Source organism: Mustela nigripes, chromosome 4 (genome assembly GCF_022355385.1).
Source record: "Mustela nigripes isolate SB6536 chromosome 4, MUSNIG.SB6536, whole genome shotgun sequence".
In the NCBI taxonomy this organism is placed as follows: Eukaryota; Metazoa; Chordata; class Mammalia; order Carnivora; family Mustelidae; genus Mustela; species Mustela nigripes.
The window spans coordinates 153,003,627-153,016,387 of NC_081560.1; the positions used below are offsets into that span (position 1 = coordinate 153,003,627).

A 12,761-nucleotide genomic window follows, 5' to 3' on the forward strand; every position below is an offset into this window, starting at 1 on the left:
TATAATTTTCTCTCCTTGCTTTTTTTTTTTTTTTTAAGATTTTATTTATTTATTTGTCAGAAAGAGAGAGAGCGAAATCACACAAGCAGGCAGAGTGGCAGGCAGAGGCAGAGAGAGAGGCAGGCTCCCTGCTGAGCAAGAAGCCCGATGTGGGACTCGATCCCAGGACCCTGGGATCATGACCTGAGCCGAAGGCAGCGGCTTAACCCACTGAGCCACCCAGGCGTCCCTCTCTCCTTGCTTTTATTCTTCATGTTATTTCTTGGAGATCATACATTGCAAGTATATAGAGAGTATTCTTTGTCTTCTTTGCAGCTATATTGTATTCCCTTGTGTGAATGTGATGTGGTTTATTCACCCAGTCCATTATTAATGGATATTTTGTCTTTAGTCTCTTGCTGTTACAAATAGTGCTATAGTGAATAACTGGTATATCTATACAGTTTCTGAATTTTTACCACCCTCGAGGGAAATTTAAGTAGAATAACTGTGGGAAGCATTCAGATGTAAGGGTACTGCCACTGATAGATTGTTCTGATATCAGTGGGGAATGAAGGAGGCCAATTTTTTGACCTAGAGTATGCTTCCACTGATTGGAGTTCCAGATCATTTTTTTTTCAAGATTTAATTTATTTATTTGTCAGAGAGGCAGAGAACAAGCAGGGCGAGTGGCAGGCAGAGGGAGAAGCAGGCTCCCCACTGAGCAGGGAGCCCAGTGTGGGGCTCGTTTCCAGGATCCTCGGATCATGACCTGAGCCAAAGGCAGACTGAAGGCAGATGCTTTACTGGCTGAGCCATCCAGGCGTCCCACATCATTATTGTTATATAAACTACATCCAGCTGGTAACTTGTATTTTCTAGTTTTAGTTTCTTTAAAATAGATTGAGACTTCAGAAATTTTTGAAGCAATCTGAGCACAGAATTCTAGTGTTTCAGAGTATTTTTTCCTAGTCTCTTGTAGTTGTTTGTCTTAAACCCATTTGTTAGAAGATTTTAAGGGAAATAATATGCCTTTATCAGTAATTTCCAAAGTAGTCAACTTAGTTTTTATGAGAAGAGTAATTTCTTATTTTTGTAGCCACATTTTTCCTCCTTTGGGATTAGTTTATATAATATTAAATTATACAGTTGTGATCAGAACAGCTGACATAAATAGGTTTGGATATGTTAGAAGAAAATTTCCAGTCAGTTTACGGATCTAGTTAGCTTTCATTCAGCGATTTATGAATTGGCAGCATCCAACCTAGCAGATCAAAAGCACTCTATAAGATGTGTATAGATCAAAGTGAATTAAGGAAGTTACACTGGCCGTTTGCTCAATGGTCAGAGCAGGATTATGGTTACTTTCCTTATATGGAGGAGAGGGAAGTCTTGGAGCCAGGTCAGGTAGTTTGTGCTGAGCAGACAGTTGCTGACTGGTTAACCTAGACCTTCCTTTTCTGGAAGAGATGAACATAGAGATTTAGTTAAGTTTTGGTTTGTTGACTTAGGACTTATTTTGAGGGATTCCTTTTTGGGTGTAATCTGGTTATTTTAGCAGGTATAAATGGTAGATTTTGGATATGCACATAATTGATGGGAGCAGAAATGTGCACATTCACTGAGATTTGCTTATTAAATGTGAGTAGTCTGTATGTTCTGGGTATTAGCCAGTATATTTTAGGGAGGGGATGGCTAGAATCAGTCCCATTCTAACATTTCTCAGTTCCCCATAGGATCCTGCCACTTAGAAGGTGCTCAGAAAATGTTGATGAGCCATTTTAGTGTTTGGGCCAGACTAGCTTTCTTATTCCTGTGAAAATACATGTTTCTCCCTTTTTTTTTTTTTTTTAAAGATTTTATTTATTTATTTGACAGAGAGAGATCACAAGTAGGCAGAGAGGCAGGCAGAGAGAGAGGAAGGGAAGCAGGCTCCCTGCTGAGCAGAGAACCCGATGCGGGACTCGATCCCAGGACCCTGAGATCATGACCTGAGCCGAAGGCAGCGGCTTAACCCACTGAGCCACCCAGGCGCCCCATGTTTCTCCTTTTGTTTGATTAGTTTAATTGATTCAGATATTTCATGTCTTCCCAAAAAGAAGGCATTTGTAATGAAGTGAAAACCTCTGAGAATTGATAGTTGATTTTAAAAACAAATTACTACCTCACGCCAGTCAGAATGGGTAAAATGAACAAGTCAGAGAAAGGGGAACCTTCCTACACTGTTGGTGGGAATGCAAGCTGGTGCAGCCACTCTGGAAAACAGCATAGAGGTTCCTCAAATAGTTGAAAATAGAGCTACCCTATGACCCAGCAATTGCACGACTGAGTATTTACCCTAAAGATACAAATGTAGTGAGCTGAAAGGGCATGTGCCCCCGAGTGTTTATAGCAACAATGTTCACAACAGCCAAACTATGGAAAGAACCTAGATGTCCATCAACAGATGAATGGATAAAGAATATGTGGTATATATACACAATGGAATACTATGCAGTTATCAAAAGAAATGAAATCTTGCCATTTGTGACGATGTGGATGGAACTAGGATGGAACTAGGAACTTCGCTCAACTATTATGTTGAGCGAAGTAAGTCAATGAGAGAAAGACAATTATGATCTCCCTGATATGAGGAAGTTGAGAGGCAAAGTGGGGGATTTGGGGGGTAGGGAAGGAAAAAATGAAACAAGATTGAGATCGGGAGGGAGACAAAATATGAGACTCTTAATCTTACAAAACAAACTCAGGGTTGCTGGGGGGAGGGAGAGGATGGTTGGGTTATGGACATTGGGGAAGGTATGTGCTGTGGTGAGTGCTGTGAAGTGTGTAAACCTGGCCATTCACAGACCTGTACCCCTGGGTCATATATTACATTATATGTTAATTAAAAATTAAAAATTAAAAAAATAGCAAATAACTATTGCCTGGTTTATATTACTTTTAAATTAGGATTGGGGTTATTATTTTGATGATTGACTGAAATATTTTTTCTGTAACTATAGTTTTTTCACTAGAAAATGCTATCTAGAGGGAGAAAACTAAAAAGAATGAGCTCCAGGATCATGAAAAATATAGTATAACTAAGTTCTTAATATTTAACCACCCATACGCAAATTAATATTAAATTTACCAATTCTTAATTGACCTTAGCCACCTTTTGGTATTTTCCTTAAGAAAACAGGACCAGGGTTACTTTTCTTTCTTTCAGCTTTTGTTTTGTCATGCATTTACAGGCATGTCATAGTCAGTTGGGGCAAAAGGTTAGGAAATGAAAGGATTCAAAGTTTAGTCATAAGGAAACACCAATTAAAATTGCAGAAGTGTTTTACCACTGTTCTATATAGAACACTGTAGAGAATGCTAAAGAAATATATGATGATCCAGGACAGTGTAGGGAGTGGTAAAGGAATATAATGTTCCAGAGAGAATTCAGCCATTTAAGTAAGCTAAGCTTTATATGCATGGAAATAATGATCTAGAAGTATGTAGTATGTTAGGGTTCTCCAAACATATATATATATATATTTATATATTTATATTTATATCTCCAAATCTATATATTATATAGGCATATAATATATATTTAAGTATATATAATATATTCTATTGGTACTTTTAAAATATATGTACACATATGTATATATGTGTATGTGTGTGTGTGTGTGTATAAAGAGAAACTGAGAGAGACAAAGAGAGACAGAGACACTGAAAAAGATTTGAGATTGAGATTTTGTTTGATTTTTGAGAAGTTGGTTCATGTGCTGTGGAAGCTGACAGGCTGGGAATCCAGAGAAGAATTGATTCTGGAATTCAAGTCTGAAGGTATTCTGTTGGCAGAATTCTCTCTTCTTCCAGGGGAGGTTGGTCCTTTAAAATTAAGGCCTTCAAGTAATTAGATGAGGCCTACCCATGTTATGGAAAGTAATCTCCTTTATACAAATTCTGCTGAGTTAAATGTTAATCATATCTGAAAATATACCTTCACAGAAACGTCTAGAATAATGTTTTTTTTTTTTTTTTTTTTTTTTTTTTTTTAAAGATTTTATTTATTTTTTTGACAGAGAGAAATCACAAGTAGATGGAGAGGCAGGCAGAGAGAGAGAGAGAGGGAAGCAGGCTCTCCGCCGAGCAGAGAGCCCGATGCGGGACTCGATCCCAGGACTCTGAGATCATGACCTGAGCCGAAGGCAGCGGCCCAACCCACTGAGCCACCCAGGTGCCCTAGAATAATGTTTGAACAAATATCTGGGTACATTGCCTAGTCAAGTGGACATAAAATTAGCCATTGCAGGGGCGCCTGGGTGTCTCAGCGGGTTAAAGCTTCTGCCTTCGGTCATGATCCCAGGGTGCTGGGATCGAGCCCCGCATCAGTCTCTCTGCTCAGCAGGGAGCCTTCTTCCTCCTCTCTCTCTGCCTGCCTCTCTGCCTACTTGTGATCTCTGTTTTTGTCAAAATAAATAAATAAATAAAATCTTAAAAAAAAATTAGCCATTGCAAATATTGAAGGGCCATTTTGTTCACACCATAAAGAATAATGGATAAGTGCAGTGGGTGGTATTAAAGGGGAGGGGGAATTAGTTTTGCTGTTTATTTCTTGTAGAGGAGACAAGCTTCAGAATGTGTTCTGAAGGCCAAGGAGTTTATGGCCCAGTGTACATAGTATGGAGAGCATCCCAAGAGGGTAGATGAGAATGAACAAGGCTAGAGTTGACTGTGGCATGTATAGGAGTCCTTGAGAAGATTTGTCCTGGATGGACAGACCTATCTTAGAAGGTGAGGGAGGTAAGACTGAAGAGGTGAGGGAAGGCCCATCCTGGTTTCTCCACTTCACTGCAGTAAGTAGAGAAGGTGCTTGCTCCAGCCTGAGGTGACAGCTGACTGGTGCAGGGCTGTCTGCATGGCCAGCATTATCTGCTGTATTATACGATGTGAAGAGAATTCCTTTGCAAGGAGCGTTTCAAACAAAATTTAATTCCCTTAGATTTTTTTTTGTTATAAAATGTGTTCCTCTATCAACTTAATAAAGATCTTCAAAAGAGGGGCACCTGGGTGGCTCAGTGGGTTAAGCTGCTGCCTTCGGCTCAGGTCATGATCTCAGGGTCCTGGGATCGAGCCCCGCATCGGGCTCTTTGCTCAGCGGGGAGCCTGCTTCCTCCTCTCTCTCTGCCTGCCTCTCTGCCTGCTTGTGATCTCTCTGTGTCAAATAAATAAATAAAATCTTAAAAAAAAATTTAAAAAAGATCTTCAAAAGATCCATGTGTTTGTGAAGAAACATGATAACTTCATACGTGAATTGCTGCCAGAAGTAATTCCAGTCTCAAAGCCTTGAAATACTTCTGGATCCATTATTCTGAAATAGAAATAGAGCCCAGTTACTTTTTTTTAATATCAAAAATTAAATGACCTAAATAATTTTTTAAATGTAATAGGTATAAAAATACCTTGTGGTATTAAAAACCCCTTTACCAATAAAAATAACAATTGCTATCAGAGAGGAAAATAGCACAAATAGTATTTGGTAGTTTGGCACAAAATGGCCCCTGATGAACCGCCTCTCTGTCCATCTCTCTTTCTCTTCACAATATGAATCTGCTTGTTTCTTCCATCAAGTGGTAAAGTCTGTTTCTTCACCTCTGATGCTGGGCTTTCAAATGTGACTTGAACTGGCCAGTGGGACATCAGCAGGCATGATGCAGTCAGAGGCACCGTGTGCAGTGAGCCGCCCCTCTCAAGCCTCGCCTCTCGAGTGCTGCTTGCTACTACAGAAAGAAGCTTAGGAGGAAGTCCACATGGAAAGGGAGGCTCAGCCTTCCCCACTGAGCCTAGTCCCTGGCTGACCTTGACCCAATGCTGCAGCATGACTAAGTCAGATAAAGGCAGCAGAAGCCAACCCATGGAATTGTGAGAAATAGGAAATCATTGCTGTTTAAGCAACTAAGTTTTGGGTTGTCTGTTTCCCAGCAATAGCAAACAGAAACATCCTATGATAAATGGCTAGAATCTATCTCTGTATTCTAGTCATGGTTCCATTACTGAACCCTCAAGTTTCCCAGAGTCCAGTGAGGAAGGCAGAAATATAAGTAGGTCACTTTGTTACAGTGTGGTAAATGCCCAGGAAGGGCTCTGGGCTGCTGTGGCCTTGATCTCTTCTCTGTCCCTCTTTCCTCCACTCTAAGGATCAGGCACTACTCTCCGTAGGACAGGAATTGAAGAACATTTGGAGGAACTAGAGGAAGTTGACTATTTCTGTACTTCATTGGAAGCGTTTTCTATCTCTAACGTCAGTCAGACTCACACTTCCTTCTCAGAAGTGAAATGCTGAAAGAACCCCAACAGAGCTCTTTCCCTTTTGTTAACTGAGTGTTTTCAGTATTGTATTTGTCCTGTGAGCAAGGGAATGCCCAGGAGTATTCCTCCTTAACTTTCCTAGGGTTCAGACTCTTGGAAAATCTGGATGTTAGTCCACATCCTTTACCCAGTAACGGTGGAGTGGTTCTACTGAGGTCTCCCAAGGTCATTGGAGAAGATGGTATGCACTGCTTTGAGCTGAGTCCCATCTGCCCCACATTGTTTTCTCCCTTACTTGCTGTGTTGCTCTGCTGCTTGAGATTCTAAATTATACATACTGGCCTTTAAGTCTGCAGCACATCTCCTCTCTCTTGCCCACCATTAAAAAAAAAAAAGTTTATTTAAGGACTCTCTACACCCAGCATGGGGCTTGAACTCATGATGCTGAGATCAAGAGCTTCACACTCTATCAGCTGAGCCTGCCAGGCACCCGCCCCACCCACCTCTTGTTTTGGGCAAGAATTTAGTACCAAGTTCCATCAGTTTTCCTTAGGGGCCCATTCTCCTCCCATGGGGCAGCATTGTTGGGCATACCTGGAGTCCACTCTGTCCCTCTTCTTGAGTAATCTACTGGAATCGTTTAAAGATATGACTCTAAGTTTTATATAGCTGTAATAGTTTAAGGATATGTTATAACATTATGTAATCTAACATATAGTTATAATAGTTTAAGATAGGGACTGCAGTTCTAAAATAGTCTAAAACACATCAGCCTCCTTGCTCAGCAGGGAACCCATTTCTCCCCCTGCCTGCCCCCCCCCCCCGCTCGTGCTCTCTCTCTCTCTCTAACAAATAAATAAAATCTTAAAAAAAAAAAAAGATTAAGCTTGAATTTTGTGAGGTCCTTAGAAATGTACTACCTTTTATGGTTGTATATGGTCATTGACAATCTAAAATTCTGATTGTTGCCAACCTAGGTGGAATAACTTGAACTTTTAATTTTTTTTTTTAAGATTTTATTTATTTATTTGACAGACAGAGATCACAAGTAGGCAGAGAGGCAGGCAGAGAGAGAGAGAGAGAGAGAGAGAGGGAAGCAGGCTTCCCGCCGAGCAGAGAGCCCGCCATGGGGCTCGATCCCAGGACCCTGAGATCATGACCCGAGCCGAAGGCAGCAGCCCAAACCACTGAGCCACCCAGGCGCCCCGAACTTTTAATTTTGATTCTTTAAATATTTAACCTGTAAAAGTAATATATCAAAACTAAGGTTTTAAAATACAGAGAAATGAAAAACCACTTATATTGGTACATCATTAAACTGCTGGTAGCATTTTTAAAAAAAAAGATTTATTTTAGAGAGAAAGCATGAGTACATGGAGATTAGGGGAAGGGGAAGGGGCAGAGGCAGAGGGAGAGAGAAACTCAAGCAGACACTCCACACTGAGCATGGGGCCTGACTCAGGGCTCTATCTCACAACCCTGAGATCATGACCTGAGCTGAAACCAGAACTTGGACTCTTAACTGAGTGCGCCTCCCAAGCGCCCCACTGCTTTTAGCATTTTTAATGAATTTCCCTCCTAGTATTTTTGCTTGTGTATATATTAACATAGTTGTAATTACAGTGTGTGCTTTTTATCAAACCCATGTTTCTCTTGCTTCTAATGCCTGCATAACCTTCCTTTAATTGTTCTAGCACTGTAATTTAATTAGCTTTTCCCCAGTTTGGCAAAATTAAGGGAACTGTGTGTTTTTCTCTGCTGTAAATAGTGTAATGGTGAAAATCTTGGGGCTCGTAGATTTTTATGTATTTCCTCAGGCTAAGCTTCCCAAAGGCATCCTCTTCCACAGTTTCTCAGCCCTGTTGCTCAGCATTTTTCCTGATAGACATTCTGAGTTTTTATTATTCTTCTGGAGGATCATAGAACATAGGCTTGGCACTTACTGGTCAATGGTAGGTTTTGCCATATTTTTTGTAGAATTTTGTGAAGGGGAAAAATGGTTCTTTTATTTATTTATTTAATTTTAAGATTTTATTTATTTATTTGACATACAGAGATCACAAGTAGGCAGAGAGGCAGGCAGAGGTGGGGGGAGAAGCAGGCTCCCCGCTGAGGAGAGAGCCCAATGTGGGGCTCTCTTCCAGGACCCTGAGATCATGACCTGAGCTGAAAGCAGAGGCTTTAACCCACTGAGCCACCCAGGTGCCTGAAAAATAGGTTCTTTGAACTGTTGCTTTCCCTGAATATTAAAATGTTAAGTGAGGACCTATGCTGTGTCCTCATTTGTGAACCAGTTGTTCCTAAGCCGATTTTATCTGTGAGAATTTTAATGTTTTTGAAAAGTTATTTGTATTAACTTCTTATATGTAAAAGATACTGATTTTGTCTCCTATATTCTACAAATGTTTTCTAGTCTTTTTTTTTTTTTGCCTGTTTATCTTTATTTTTAATTATAGGGTCATATCTATAAATCATTTTCTTTTGTAACTTTTTTTCCCATTAATTTGAGACTTAGGAAGTTCGTCATCCTTTAGTTCCTTAATATATTCATTCATAATTACATTTTATGTTTTTATGTGGATTTTTTAAACATTTAACTTTTATGTTCATCAGAATTTATTTTAGTGAATGAAATGTGAGACCTAATTGATACTCTTTTCCCTTCCAAATTCTTTTTTTTTTTTTAAGATTTTATTTATTTATTTGACAGAGAGAAATCACAAGTAGACAGAGAGGCAGCCAGAGAGAGAGAGAGAGGGAAGCAGGCTCCCTGCTGAGCAGAGAGCCCGATGCGGGACTCGATCCTAGGACCCTGAGATCATGACCTGAGCCGAAGGCAGCGGCGTAACCCACTGAGCCACCCAGGCGCCCTCCCTTCCAAATTCTTATCCAGTTATCCCAACATCAGTTAAGGAGTAACGTCCCTTTCCTATAATTTTGGGCTGCTATTTTACTCTTCTGTATAATTATTTCAGTTTCTGGACTGTCTTTTCAGTTTTCTGTATCTTGCTGTTTTAATAATAATTATTGCTTTTTTATGTTTATATTCCAAGAGGATCTCTCTGTTGCTTCTTTCTCAACATTTTTATTTGATCTTCTCATTAATTCTTATGCATAATTTTAGAATCATTTTGTAAAATGGAAAAATCTTACTTAGACTCCTTGGAATTACATTTTATATGTATGCTTTATTTGGGAAAAATAAAAATTATTATTACAACAAACTATTATTATAGTTTTCAAATATACTCTAAAATCACTGAATATTTTTCATTAAAAATTCTTAAGTAGATTTTGTATCATTCATCTCTGTTTCATGTTTTTTGTTATTTTGGTGTAAAGGAATGTTGGCGATATTGTGTATTTTTTTTCCTGGTAAGTTTCCATGTGCAGAGCACACTGAGATATGTCACTTTGTATTGTCCCTCTAGAAAAACACTGTTGGTTTTGTGTGATTCATTGACAAATTCAAGAAGATGGTGTGACCATCTGTTTTTTTTTTTTTAATTTTTTTTAAAAGATTTTATTTATTTATTTGACAGACAGAGATCACAAGTAGGCAGAGAGGCAGGCAGAGAGAGAGGAGGAAAGCAGGCTCCCTGCTGAGCAGAGAGCCCGATGTGAGGCTCGATCCCAGGACCCTGAGATCATGACCTGAGCCGAAGGCAGAGGCTTAACCCACTGAGCCACCCAGGTGCCCCTGACCATCTGTTTTTTATAGCTCCTGAGGGAAATGGAAAAGGATTGGCCCTGAGCTGAGAAGAAAGGCATGCATAAAAGGCATGTGGTGACATTATATATTTATGTATTTTTTCTTTTACACTAGAATACATTACTGATTTTACACAAATGTTTTTATTTTTTAAAGAGCTTTTTTTTAAAGACTTTTTTTTTTTAAGTTTATTTGAAAGAGTGAGCAAGTTTGCCTGCATGAGAAGGGGAAGGTCAGAGGGAGAAGCAGACTCTCTGCTAAGCAGAGAGCCCAGTGCAGGACTTGACCCTGGGACTTCGTGATCATGACCTGAGCCAAAAGCATTTGGTTAACCAACTGAGCCACCCAGGCGCCCAAGTGTTTATGTTTTTAACTGATTCTAGTAGTTTTTAGAAAATTCCTTTGGATTTTAGCTCTTTTATTGTACTATAAAGTCCCTCCCCCCCTTTTTTAAGTGGGCTCCGTGTGCAGTGTGGAGCACAACACAGGGCCTCAACTCATGACCCCGAGACCAAGACTTGAGTTGAGATCAAGATAACCATTTGGTTATTGGGAAATGGTGAGGAGAAGTGGGTTGGGGGAAATCAGAGCGGGAAACAAACCATGAGAGACTGAGGGTTTTGGAAGGGAGCGGGTGAAGGGATGGGTGAGCCTGGTGGTGGGGATTAAGGAGGGCACAGATTGCATGGAGCATTGGGTGTGGTACATAAACAGTGAATTCTGGAACACTGAAAATAAAATAAAATAAAATGGAAAAAAAAAAAGATAAGCGATTGAGCCACCCAGGCGCCCCTATAAAGTTCTCTTTTTAAGTCTTATTATCACATTAGCAGAAAAAAATCTATATATTAAATACAGTAGTGGTAATGTGCTTATTTTGCCTCTTGGCTTAATTAGAACATCTCTAGGAATTTTGCTGTTTGTAAAGTTAAATTTTGGTTGAAATGGGTGTTTTTCAAAGTTGGGAATACTTCTTTGCTATCTAAAAATTCTGTATTGATAATTGTGTTTTATCATCTGTTTATAGCATCTAATGTAAACTACTGATTCTGCAGGTTTTCCTTTAATTCTGTTCTGTCTTTAACACCTGTTCAGGTGTTGTGGCGTGTTGGTGATTCCCAGTGTACACCGTGTACATATCTTGGGTTTCCCACAGGCATGTCAAGCTCAATGTGCTCTCAGTGAACTTCTCTTTATCCCCCACTCCTCTGTGCATCCTGGTCTTCTGAATGTACAGTGAGAGACCGGGGTATGCTTTAGTCCCCTCACTAGATTATGTTCGTACTCCTTTTCAAATCATCTCTCTCTTCCCTCCATCCACATTCACTGTGTTAAGTCCTGCTTTGATCATTCATTAGTATTACAGCTGGTCTCCTTTCTCTTACTGCTTTTTTTTTCTTTGTATTTGTTAGCTGCTGTACCCAGGCTTCTCATTTTCTGTATGAAATGTGCTTCTGATAAAAACAGGCTTAACTTAAAGTTGTTTATTCTGAGTGCCATTCAGGATGTTACAGTTCAACACCACACAAAGGGTAGGAGCAGGCTGCTCCTGGAGCCTGGCACCCTGTAGGGAGGGGTGCAGGGAGGCACGCAGACCTGTGATGACTGTCCCTCAGGGAAGCTGCGACTGGCATCTTTGTCTTCTCCTGGCTGCTTCTTTGTTGTCTGTATTTGTCCTGAACATCATCGTTGGAATGGGTAGACTCTTTCGTTTATTTTGACCATTTGGAAAGCACATAGAATAGTGTGATTGTTACACCACGCTGATCATCTTTACGGTCAGGCCTTCCTACCTCTGCCCCTGTAGGGATAGCATTGTCAGCCTTGCTTCCCCTCAGAGTCATGCTGCTAGAGGTCCTAAATAAATGAGAAAGGATTTGAAGTTCCCAGTTGTGTAAATCTTGCATAAGAATGAGATGTAGGAAGATGGAAAATAGTACTGGAAAGACAAAGGAAACAAACTGGCCATTGTAAGGCAGTGAGGGGGATCACTGCAGATGCCTGAAAAAGCAGGCTGGAAAATGTGCTGACGTTAAGAACCCTTACATTCAACCCTCACATTCACAGTCGTCTTTGGTCTTTACAATCACCCTGTGAATGGAGTAGAGATTATTAACCTTTCTGTTTTACAGATGATGGAAAGGGAGTCTTTGAAATTCCTTAGTTTGTCCAACATCACACAGTATTCAAGAGTCAAGGCTTGAACTTAGATTTATGATTGCTGATTTTACACTCTTCCTGTACCTTTCTCAAAACAGAAGAGTGGGTAACAGTGGTATCTTGTGTCATCGGATAATGTCATCAGATAAATGACATAGGGATACCATGAAGAAAAACAGTTTTATCTATCTTTTTAAAAAAAATCAATTAATTAACATGTAATATATTATTAGTTTCAGGGGTAGAGGTCCACTAATCATCTAACCATTCGTCAGTCTTATATAAATACCCAGTGCTCATTACCACACCAGTTATCCCATCCCCCCAACCCCCCTTCCCTCCAGCAACCCTCTGTTTGTTTCCTATGATGTCTCTTATGGTTCTCTGATTTCATCTTATTTTATTTTTTTTTTCTCTTCCTCTATGATCCTCTGTCATGTTTCTCAAATTCCTCGTATCGGTGAGATCATATGATAATTGTCTTTCTCTGATAGACTTATTTTCCTTAGCATGATAGCTTCTAGTTCCATCCATGTCATCGCAAATGGCAAAATTTCAGTTTTTATTTTAAATTTTATTTTTTTAAAATTTTTTATTTTTTATAAACATATATTTTTATCCC

The 12,761-nt window shown here is 39.6% G+C and overlaps 1 protein-coding gene across 2 annotated transcripts in view; it reads left to right on the top strand.

Annotated features, from left to right (window-relative positions):
- The window catches only part of MARCHF8 (membrane associated ring-CH-type finger 8), a 128,784-nt gene that overhangs the window by 33,920 nt on the left and 82,103 nt on the right, over positions 1 to 12,761 (top strand). The gene's annotated exons all lie outside the window — the stretch shown is intronic.